Source organism: Eptatretus burgeri, chromosome 17, assembly GCF_056783735.1.
Source record: "Eptatretus burgeri isolate ZD-2024b chromosome 17, Ebu_testis_v1, whole genome shotgun sequence".
Classification (NCBI taxonomy): domain Eukaryota; kingdom Metazoa; phylum Chordata; class Myxini; order Myxiniformes; family Myxinidae; genus Eptatretus; species Eptatretus burgeri.
Window position 1 is genome coordinate 2,855,679 of NC_140977.1, and position 9,505 is coordinate 2,865,183.

The following is a 9,505-nucleotide window of genomic DNA, read 5'->3' on the forward strand; positions in this document are numbered from 1 at the left end:
TTTGTTGTATTGATGCCATAAGGGGATCCCGGGATATTTATATTGAGCACATGTCGGGCCATCGTCAGTATGAAGAGGTTTGAGGTTGGTGCCTCCCTATTTCCCTTCCTCCCCTCCTTCCTTCCCCCCCCCTTTTTATTTATTTTTTTTTTGTATGGTGTGCATGGTTTCTATGTTTGTCTAAGTGAATGGATCTTGCCAAACGAACGAGAAGCGCAAATTTCCATTTTTGGACTGGTCCCCTTTCTTTTTATGGCCTGGTGCCCTTAATTGGTCCTTGGGGGTTGTGTTCTTTTTATTTTGACATTCCCCCAGGGGCCTCTTTCTATTCTTTTTCTGATTCTAACGGTGTGGAGGAATTTTATCCTCAGTGTCTATTCTCTTTTAACTTTTTAATTTTGGTCTTTTATAATTTTTTAATAAATCTGTTATCAGTTTAGTCGCTGATATGTCCCGCAATGCGGGACTCGTCTATTAAATGGATTTTTGGGATTGGGAGTTGCATTAGGGGCTTGCTCCATTGACTCCATGCATTGACCTGGTATTGCAGTCCCTCCAGGAACGGTACACCCCTTTTGGGGGAAATTACAAACAAAGAAAAGATTATTGTATGTCATGCAGTGGTTTGGGGGTTTCACTCTTTAATGGTCTTCACATCGAAATCCGAGTTTATAATGGGAAAGGTCCATGGTGAGTCCGAGTTGGCGAGCGTGCGTTTTTCATGTCCTTGGACTGGGTGTACAGAAAGTTCTCTGTGCACGTTTCCGTGCGTTCAAATCTTCCATTACAATGGTGCATTGGGTTGAGGGTGCTGTCAATGTATTTAACTGTTGCTTCGATGACGGATCTTCACCCAATCATTTACCCGAGGACATCTTCCATCTGCCTGGAAGTCAGCTGGTGTCACCTTCGTTCGCAAACTTCTTCCTCTTCTTAACACCCACAATTATTCCCACACTCTTGCGAGGTTGGTGGCCTGGGTGGGCGATGAAGTTTGATAAGTCTTTCATGAACTGGCTGACCAAGACGCACATTCAACTAAGGTTTGGACAGGAATTTCTAATTTGGCCAGGGTGCCGGCAATAGCTTGCCGACTCTTTCAACGTCCACCAACTCATGCTGGCAGATGAGAGTCACGTTTAACGCCCATCCGAGGGACAGCGCACACATTAATGAAACACCAGGATGGTAGTTTATAGCTTGGTCAGGAATGCAACCCAGGCTCGACACGAGACAGTTTGGAGGCGAGTGTGCGTACCTCTCGGCTGTCCATTGACTTGATCTCTGATGTCATCATTCTTCTCTCGAATCTAAACAAAGGGATCAATGTGGAACAAAATGATTCATAGAGATTCTTGTGACGAGGAAACAAACAAGCTGAGCAATCGTGACTCAACAATAGGCTTTATGACGTCACTAAGTTATACCTCGCGTCATCATACGAGGGTGGAATCCCCCAAAAGGGGTGAAGACGTTTTTAATTCTCTCAAAACACCAGCGAAGGAGAAATTCTCCAAATATCGAAATCAGAATATAGAACCGAATACTCTGATTGGGATCTCTTCTTGAAGTTCTTGTAACTCCAGCAGAGTACCTTCCTTCCCAAATGGTGATCTTGCTCCACGCATGCAACACGTTCTTTGACGTATACCTTTATTTGGGCGGTGTATAGGCAACTGAGAGCTCTGTTGAGGAAAATTAAATAAATAAGCCAGATCTCTCTGTCTCTCTCCATCGAGTGCAGCCTGTGGCTGCTGGTTGTATCATTGGTTGGGACGTGGCTATGCCGCAGATGCAGTGTCCCCCTTACCAGGAAACTGGTTCTTATTTTGCCGACTTTGGAAGGATGACAGACTGAGTCAACCTCCTGATGTATTAATTCAGTGGCCAACGGGGCTTGAACTCAGGACCCAAAAATCCCAAGACACCACCCGAACCACGAAGCCAACACCAGGCTCCGAACCCAGATTATGTGCATGAAGCAAAAACATACCGACTGGTTATAATTCAAAACACCTCACTGTACTGGAAAACGTGGGGACAGGAATACTGTACTGTAAATGGGAGAGTCCTGTAATACCCTCCCCCACCTGGATGTGGTGCTGCACAACACACATTTACATAAATAATTTACATCACCCCCCTCACCCACCCCAAGACAACCAGAAAGGATAAAAACAATCCTATACATTAATTGGGGTCACGCTGATCCTATGTAGCAATCCTGGATGAGATTGGGTCAGAACTGTTGGAAGAGTCGCATGACAAACGAACACACAAACACCGCTCCATGAATTCTAGTGAGGATTCACCATTTATATAAATATTCAGGAGATGCAGTGAATTAGTCCCAGTAAAGGAAGGTGGTGATGGCAGCAAGAAAAGGAATCCCATGGATGAACAACTCGTACTTTATCTTTCTGATTCTCTCTCTGCACAAAAGACATTGGAACCTCCACAAGATGGATGTGGATACCACTTGGTTCTTGAGATATTGTATCTGATCAATATTGGAATCTCGACAGGATGGATGTGGATACCACTTGGTTCTTGAGGTATTGTATCTGATCAATATTGGAATCTCTACAGGATGGATGTAGATACCACTTGGTTCTTGAGGTATTGCATCTGATCAACATTGGAATCTTCACAGGATGGATGTCGATACCACTTGGTTCTTGAAGTATTGTATCTGATCAACATTGCCAATAGGAGGGGCTTGATTGTCAACCTGTTTTGGAACCCTTCCCATTGGGGGAAATGAGACCTGCGACCAGGCGGCTACACCTGTCCGTAAACATTGGTGTGTTACCCAAATCCCTCTGGGTCAGTCAGAAATCGTGAGTCTGGCAAAGGAAGAGATTGAAAAAAACACACGGCAATCCCAGTGGGACTCCAACAATCAGGAAAGCTTTTGTTACAGGGTGACCTGATGGTGGTTTCCACAGTTCTACTCCCCTGGCATTCCCGCAGAGATCAGGTATATCTCTCTCCCTATAAAGAAGCAGGAATTGCCATGTCGGATCTGCCCAACATTTTTGGCCATTTGAACCAGAAGCATTCCCGACCTTGCATGGCGGTTCTGAGATTTCCATAAGAGAGGGGGAAATCCATATCGTGTTATGGATTACCTGAAGGCTCCGTCGTTCACCGCTATTATGTCTGGGCACGCAGCGTATATAAAACCTCGTGGCTCTGAAAACACCCAGAACAACAACTCGTGTTTATCTGACCGGAGCAAGACCGTGAATTAACGCGGTGGCTCTCCTGGTCAGGTGTAGTTGGGGCACCCACTCCTGTTGAGGAGTGGTCCAATAGAATGACCCTGCATCCTGACCCTTCGGGGTTGCAGTGGGTGAGTTTGGTTGACCATGCACCTTTGGGCCGGGGTGCGTGTGTCGTCCACGTTCTTTTGTTGTTTTTTTAAACCCTTTTTGTTGTTCAAAAAGGCTTCCATCACAAGGAGAAAGGCACTGCTCTCATGGTGGCGCTTATTGTTACGTTCTGCATCTGTGCACCGACGCGAATGCACCAGTTACCTGGAGGGGAAGCACGGTAGAAAAACTTTACTGACAATAATGTCCCATCTATTGTTTAACAGTTTAAACCACGAAACAGAAAGATACTTAAAAAGTAACTTAATCATCCCTCCAGTCTACCTTTCAAACACTAAAACCATTTTCCTGGAATACCAGGATATTGTTTCTGTGGTCCAGCAACAAACTTGAATAAAAGATTAGATGAGGCTGACAATCCTAAACCTTGGTCTAAACCTAAAAAATAGAGTTGATGAAGTGTGTATGAGGCACGATATTGATTATGAAAATTGCACGACATTGGAAGAAAAACACGAAGCAAATCGAGAAATGTGTAATTTATCCTTAATTCAAAATCCAATCTTGAGAGAAAAAGTTGATAGGTTCATCATGAAGAAGATGATCAGTGCTCAATTGAAACTTGGGCGGAAATTCAAAACACTTATAGGATCGAATGATGTCATTAAGATTGAAGGGCAATTAGCTGATGAATTACATAAACCAATAATCACAAAGTTTAATCGAAGGAACATTTATTTAAAGGAAGTTGATTATATCTGGTCCGCTGATTTGATTGAACTCAATAATGACAAGGGGTATAAGTATGCTTTGAGGATACTTATTGATTTGAGGAGTCGATGTGCGTGGGTTGTCCCTTTAAAAAACAAAACAGGTAATACTCTTATGTTAGCTTTCCAAAAGATATTCAATAAAAGCAAGAGAAAACCTAAAAAATTGTGGACTGATCACGGTACAGAGTTCTACAAAAAACATTTATGAATTTTCTTTAAAATAACAGTATTACATTATACAGTACCTTTAATGAAGGAAAAGCGGTTGTTATTGAGCTTTAAAATCGCACTTTAAAAGAGAGATTATATAAAAAGTGAACTCAACTCTGTTCTCAACTATGGTTATCTTTAATTCAGGACATTGTAGATAAGTACGACGATACGATTCATATCTCAACGAAAATGAAACCATCAGAAACATTTACAAAATTAATATATGAAAAAGAGATGAATGACATAAAGCCTAAGTTCAAAGTTGGTGATATAGTAAGAATATACAGGTGGAAATCTCATTTTGAAAAAGGATATACTGTTGAGATTCGACGGCACTTAACAGCACCGCCGTCTCAGGGGTTATAACGCCGGCTAGTTCGGCACAGGTCTCGGGTCACGTGCCTCAGATCACGATTCCAAAGTACACCTGGGCCTTACCAGTTGGGGAAATAGACCCCGGCTACAGACTGGGTTTGTCAGAGACCGAGCGAAGTCTGCCAGTCCGTAGCACGTTTGGTTTTAAATACAAATCGAGCCGATTGTTCCTCAGCACGGCACGAATAAACTCAAGGCGGCAACTTTCATATGAATCAGCCAGACTTATTGGGGACACATCGGGGAAACACAACACAAGGAAAACATTCACGAACGTTATTATTCATCTATAACCCGCTCTTAATTAGGGAGCTACGGATACGGGTTTTGAAGGGAGCCCGAGCGAAATAAACCTTAGACAACATGCAGACAAGACACAGAGTACTTGGTAGTGCCTCATGGACGAGAGGAAAAGTGTCGAAGGCACGAATGAGGCTCGTGAAAAGCCGATGTCAACGGATTTGAGTGCCCAAGCTCGAGCACGCCACGTGGCAAGATGGCGCTCGTTCTCGTTTTCCCGGCACCGCTCGCGCATGCCGCGGCGCGTCCAGCCCCTGGAAGGTCGACGGCACAAGAGCGAAAGATCTATTTTGTGTTCCAGCTGGTTTCTCACAATGTCCAGTATACAAATCCAGGCCTGGCCTGTTTACCAGACTCAGTCAAATCTGGGTGTTGGGCTCGGCAGGCGAAACGATGGGATGGAAAGACGTGTCGCGCTGTGCATGGAGACAGGACAGTCAGAGGCTCCGTGACTGGACTCAGGATGAACCTGGGGACAACCTGCATGCTGGATCCATCGCCAAGGAGGAACAGCTCGTCGACTCACTCCTCATGAAGCAGATCGCAGACTTGACCAAACCACCCCTCATACAGCAGATTGCAGATTCGACACTCGCAATTTCTCCCTTGCCTTCTTGGGGCTCGCTCTTTTGGACCACCCCCGGTGATACGTGATTGGTCCATCCTTCGAGTTTGCAGCCGTTCTCCGCCAATGGGTTGCTGACACGTCTCATTGACTGACTCTGTCCGAGCGCTGGGTGGGGCTGGTTCGGAGGGGGGGAAGGAAGAAGAACGGCGCCTCTCGGTACACCACCACTGTATGAACACTGGACCGCCTGCTTCACCTCCCGACACACATTTAACGTCCGATTACCAAACAACCTGGCTAAACATGCATTTAAGGGAGGATGTGAGCAAATCCTATATTTAATAACACACCAAGGGCCCATTTCTGCAACAATACTAAGCGATGGACAAATTAAGTTTTTTAATTGTTGATGTAATCAGTACAGTTCCTTGGACTTACAAATTATGTGATTTCGTGGGGGAAGAGATTTTCGGTTCATTTTATTCACAGGAACTACAAAAGGCAAAGACAATAAATTGAAAAAAACAAAAATTCAAAAATTGACTCCACCCCCTTTTTGACTCCAACCATGCAAGCCACACCCACACAAGCCACACCCACACCAGCCACACCCACACAAGCCACACCCACACAAGCCACACCCACACCAGCCACACCCACACAAGCCACACCCACATCCATTATATCCACATGATTCGTGATTGGTTTTGGAGTTCCCCACACACATGTTAATTTAATCAACAAATTGCTCCACCCCTTCTTTGTTTCCACCCACACAAGCCGCGCCCATTCATCCCACCCCTCCCCTTCCCCTTGTGTATCTCCACCCTTCCCCACACACACATGGGGAGGGGAGTGGGTGGGATGAGGGGGGGTGTTGGGTCGTAAGGGGAGTGCACCTACCCCCCAACCTAACCCTCCCCCACCTCTCCTCCCACCACCCCTGGGGGGCAGCGAGATTCCACCGATGGGTCACAGCATTTGTCGGGACACAGTTCAGCCTTGCCCGATGCACAAACCTCCAATCACAGAAGCGCATAAACGAACCACTGCGAATCCACGAGGAACCGTTGGCAAACTTATCCGTTTTCAGTGCAGCGGCCACCTTTCCCTGGTCCGGGAGGCCGAGCAACCGCTGTGCAAACTTCTCCCTGGTCCACTCCCGAAGTGCAGAACACACGTCTTTAGAGCTGCACTCTCGGGAATGGCCCAGGGTCACAACGGGCTCCCCTGAGAGGGCACGACGGACAGTCACATTCAACCGCCGCGTCGCGGACCTCACCCGAGACCAGAGCGTGGAAATTTGGCCGCTGTACCCGGAGTTCGCCAATGGCCCTTCCATCGAGCCAGGCAGGAACTTATCCACGTCCGACTCAACGGGAACACAGCGGATCGTCCGGTGGACGACCGACAAGAGCTGCTGCGTGGCAATGCCGCGTAAGGAAAGGTCACTGGAGGACAGCACCCGCACCGTCTGAACGACAGTTTGGATGTCTACCTCCGACCCCGGGTGTTGAAGCCCTAATCCGCCAACGTCCCGGCCCGCGAAAAGAGTGAAACCCCCCAACCACTGCATGACATACAATAATCTTTTCTTTGTTTGTAATTTCCCCCAAAAGGGGTGCACCGTTCCTGGAGGGACTGCAATACCAGGTCAATGCATGGAGTCGACGGAGCAAGCCCCTAATGCAACTCCCAATTCCAAAAATCCATTCAATAGACGAGTCCCGCATTGCGGGACATATCAGCTACTAAACCGATAAGAACAGATACTACACTTGATCTTAGCCATCGAAGGCCGAGAAGCGATAACTTTAAAACTTTAATAGAAATCCTTTTAAACGAGGATCACATTTCAGCATCAGTGGCGCCGATTCGTTAAAAAAAAAAAATTCCCTCAAAATGTCCGCCCTTCGGAACCTCCTTTTCAGCCCTGAATCTCCCTTGATATTCTGATTTTAAACAAGCCCGATGGAATTTATTTATTTAGTTTATCTTGGGAGAAATGTAGGATTTATTGTGTAAAGAATAACAGGAATTGTGCAGTGAGCAGCGACATCACGTGATTTTCTCAGAGCGTCAGAGCCTCGCGCTGTGCGAAAAACCCATCACTCCGGATCGCGATTTCAATGGAATTGGATTTTAAACACATGGGATGTGATTACATTGTCAACTACAAGGGCACTCGGTAGAGCGCATACCTCTGCTCTCTAATACCTGATCCACGAGAACATATTACGCCCAAGCTTCGCAGAGTGATAGGCAGAGGGAAGGTCACCAACTGCAGGAGGATGTCTGCAGATGCAGTTGGTGCCAGGTATGGTGGCCATTGCCCCACAAAGAGCTCCTGCACCCTTTGGCAGGTTTTAAAATTTAATCCTGTGGGCTGTCCATGTCTATACAACCTCCGCACCAGGTGGACCTGGATCACATCAGGGTCACCAGTTCAGCATGGAAGAAAAGACGTCAGTAGATTTAAAATGTTGCTTCTGGGACGCCCATTCAAATGAATGGGGAAAAGAGAAAACTATCTGACCCAAGCTCCAAAAGCTCAAAATGGGAGACTCACTTCCTCCCCCTCCCATACAAGGAAATGAAGAATTGAGACTTACTGATTCAAGCACTTCTTACCCCCAACAAAATCACAGTCCTTTCATATTTTCATTTTACTCAAAGAGCGAACCAATGAATATTTGTCCATGTTCTACTTTAGGGAATAACTTAATTTTCTTATCACATTCATTTCCATCGAGTATATTCACAAAGATAACTTGGAACTTGGTTCTTGGTTTAGTTATCTCTGTTGAGCAGATATAAATGATAAACTTCTCTGAATGCTCTTGTTTGACAACCTCCTGATCCACATATCATTTTGTCGATTCCTTATATTTTTCATCGTCTTTCCGAATTCAACATTATTTATGATTTTATGAAAATATGATATTTATTTTCTGAAAGTTCTTCTCAAAATCATTTGAAGCAACCGGTTTTATTTTTGTGTCAAAATGAGTCAGCCAAGCTCCCTCGCCTGAAGCAAAAATGCAACTCATTTCCTTTGAGAGACAAACCTGAAAAAAACCCATTGTTTTCTCATTTCCGTGATGTCATCAACTTGTCCTCTTTTAACGCGAGCTTTGGCTTGTTTTATTCAGAGTATGGAGGATTCAGAGGAGAACTCCGACCTTGCAGATCAATCTTTTTCACAAGGGGAGAGGTGAGATCCTTAAACCGATTCATTATTTGTTGTTTTATACAGAATTAAATTACTATATGACTAATAATATTTTTTTCTGACAGATTGTCCCCAATAACGTCGTTGATAACTGATGTTGAAAATGAAGCCGACGAATATCAGGAAGAATGGCAGAATATGAATGAAATCCTTATAGATCTTCAATAATTTTGAAGATAATTACATGGCATAATGTGTCTCAGTGGTTGGAAGACCTTTCACACCCCCTGACGTTGGATAAGTCAAAAGAAAGGTGAGAAATTATCTCTCTCTCTCTCTCTCTCTCTCTCTCTCTCTCTCTCTCTCTCTCTCTCTCTCTCTCTCTCTCTCTCTCTCTCTCTCTCTCTCTCTCTCTCTCTCTCTCTCTCTCTCTCTCTCTCTCTCTCTCTCTCTCTCTCTCTCTCTCTCTCTCTCTCTCTCTCTCTCTCTCTCTCTCTCTCTCTCTCTCTCTCTCTCTCTCTCTCTCTCTCTCTCTCTCTCTCTCTCTCTCTTTCTCTCTCTCTCTCTCTCTCTCTCTCTCTCTCTCTCTCTCTCTCTCTCTCTCTCTCTCTCTCTTTTGGTGTTAATTTTTGTCTGTTTTGATCCACGGAGCGATGACTCATTTTCAATTTTTTTTTCTTTCAGTTTAAACACCTGTCTGGATCAACCTGACGCAAAACTCAATCTTCTGGAGGTAAATGTTTTCTTTATTATTTTATTCATATCGTTG

At 45.0% G+C, this 9,505-nt stretch overlaps 1 non-coding gene and 1 pseudogene across 1 annotated transcript; one reads left to right on the plus strand and one right to left on the minus strand.

The window, feature by feature from the left end:
• Positions 1 to 401: 401 nt before the first annotated feature.
• Positions 402 to 575, plus strand: LOC147009107 (U2 spliceosomal RNA; annotated as a pseudogene).
• A 6,605-nt stretch (positions 576 to 7,180) lies between these two features.
• LOC147009108 (U2 spliceosomal RNA) lies at positions 7,181 to 7,374 on the minus strand. Its single transcript, XR_015053121.1, has one exon. It is a non-coding gene; the product is annotated as a U2 spliceosomal RNA (small nuclear RNA).
• Between the last annotated feature and the right edge of the window lie 2,131 nt (positions 7,375 to 9,505).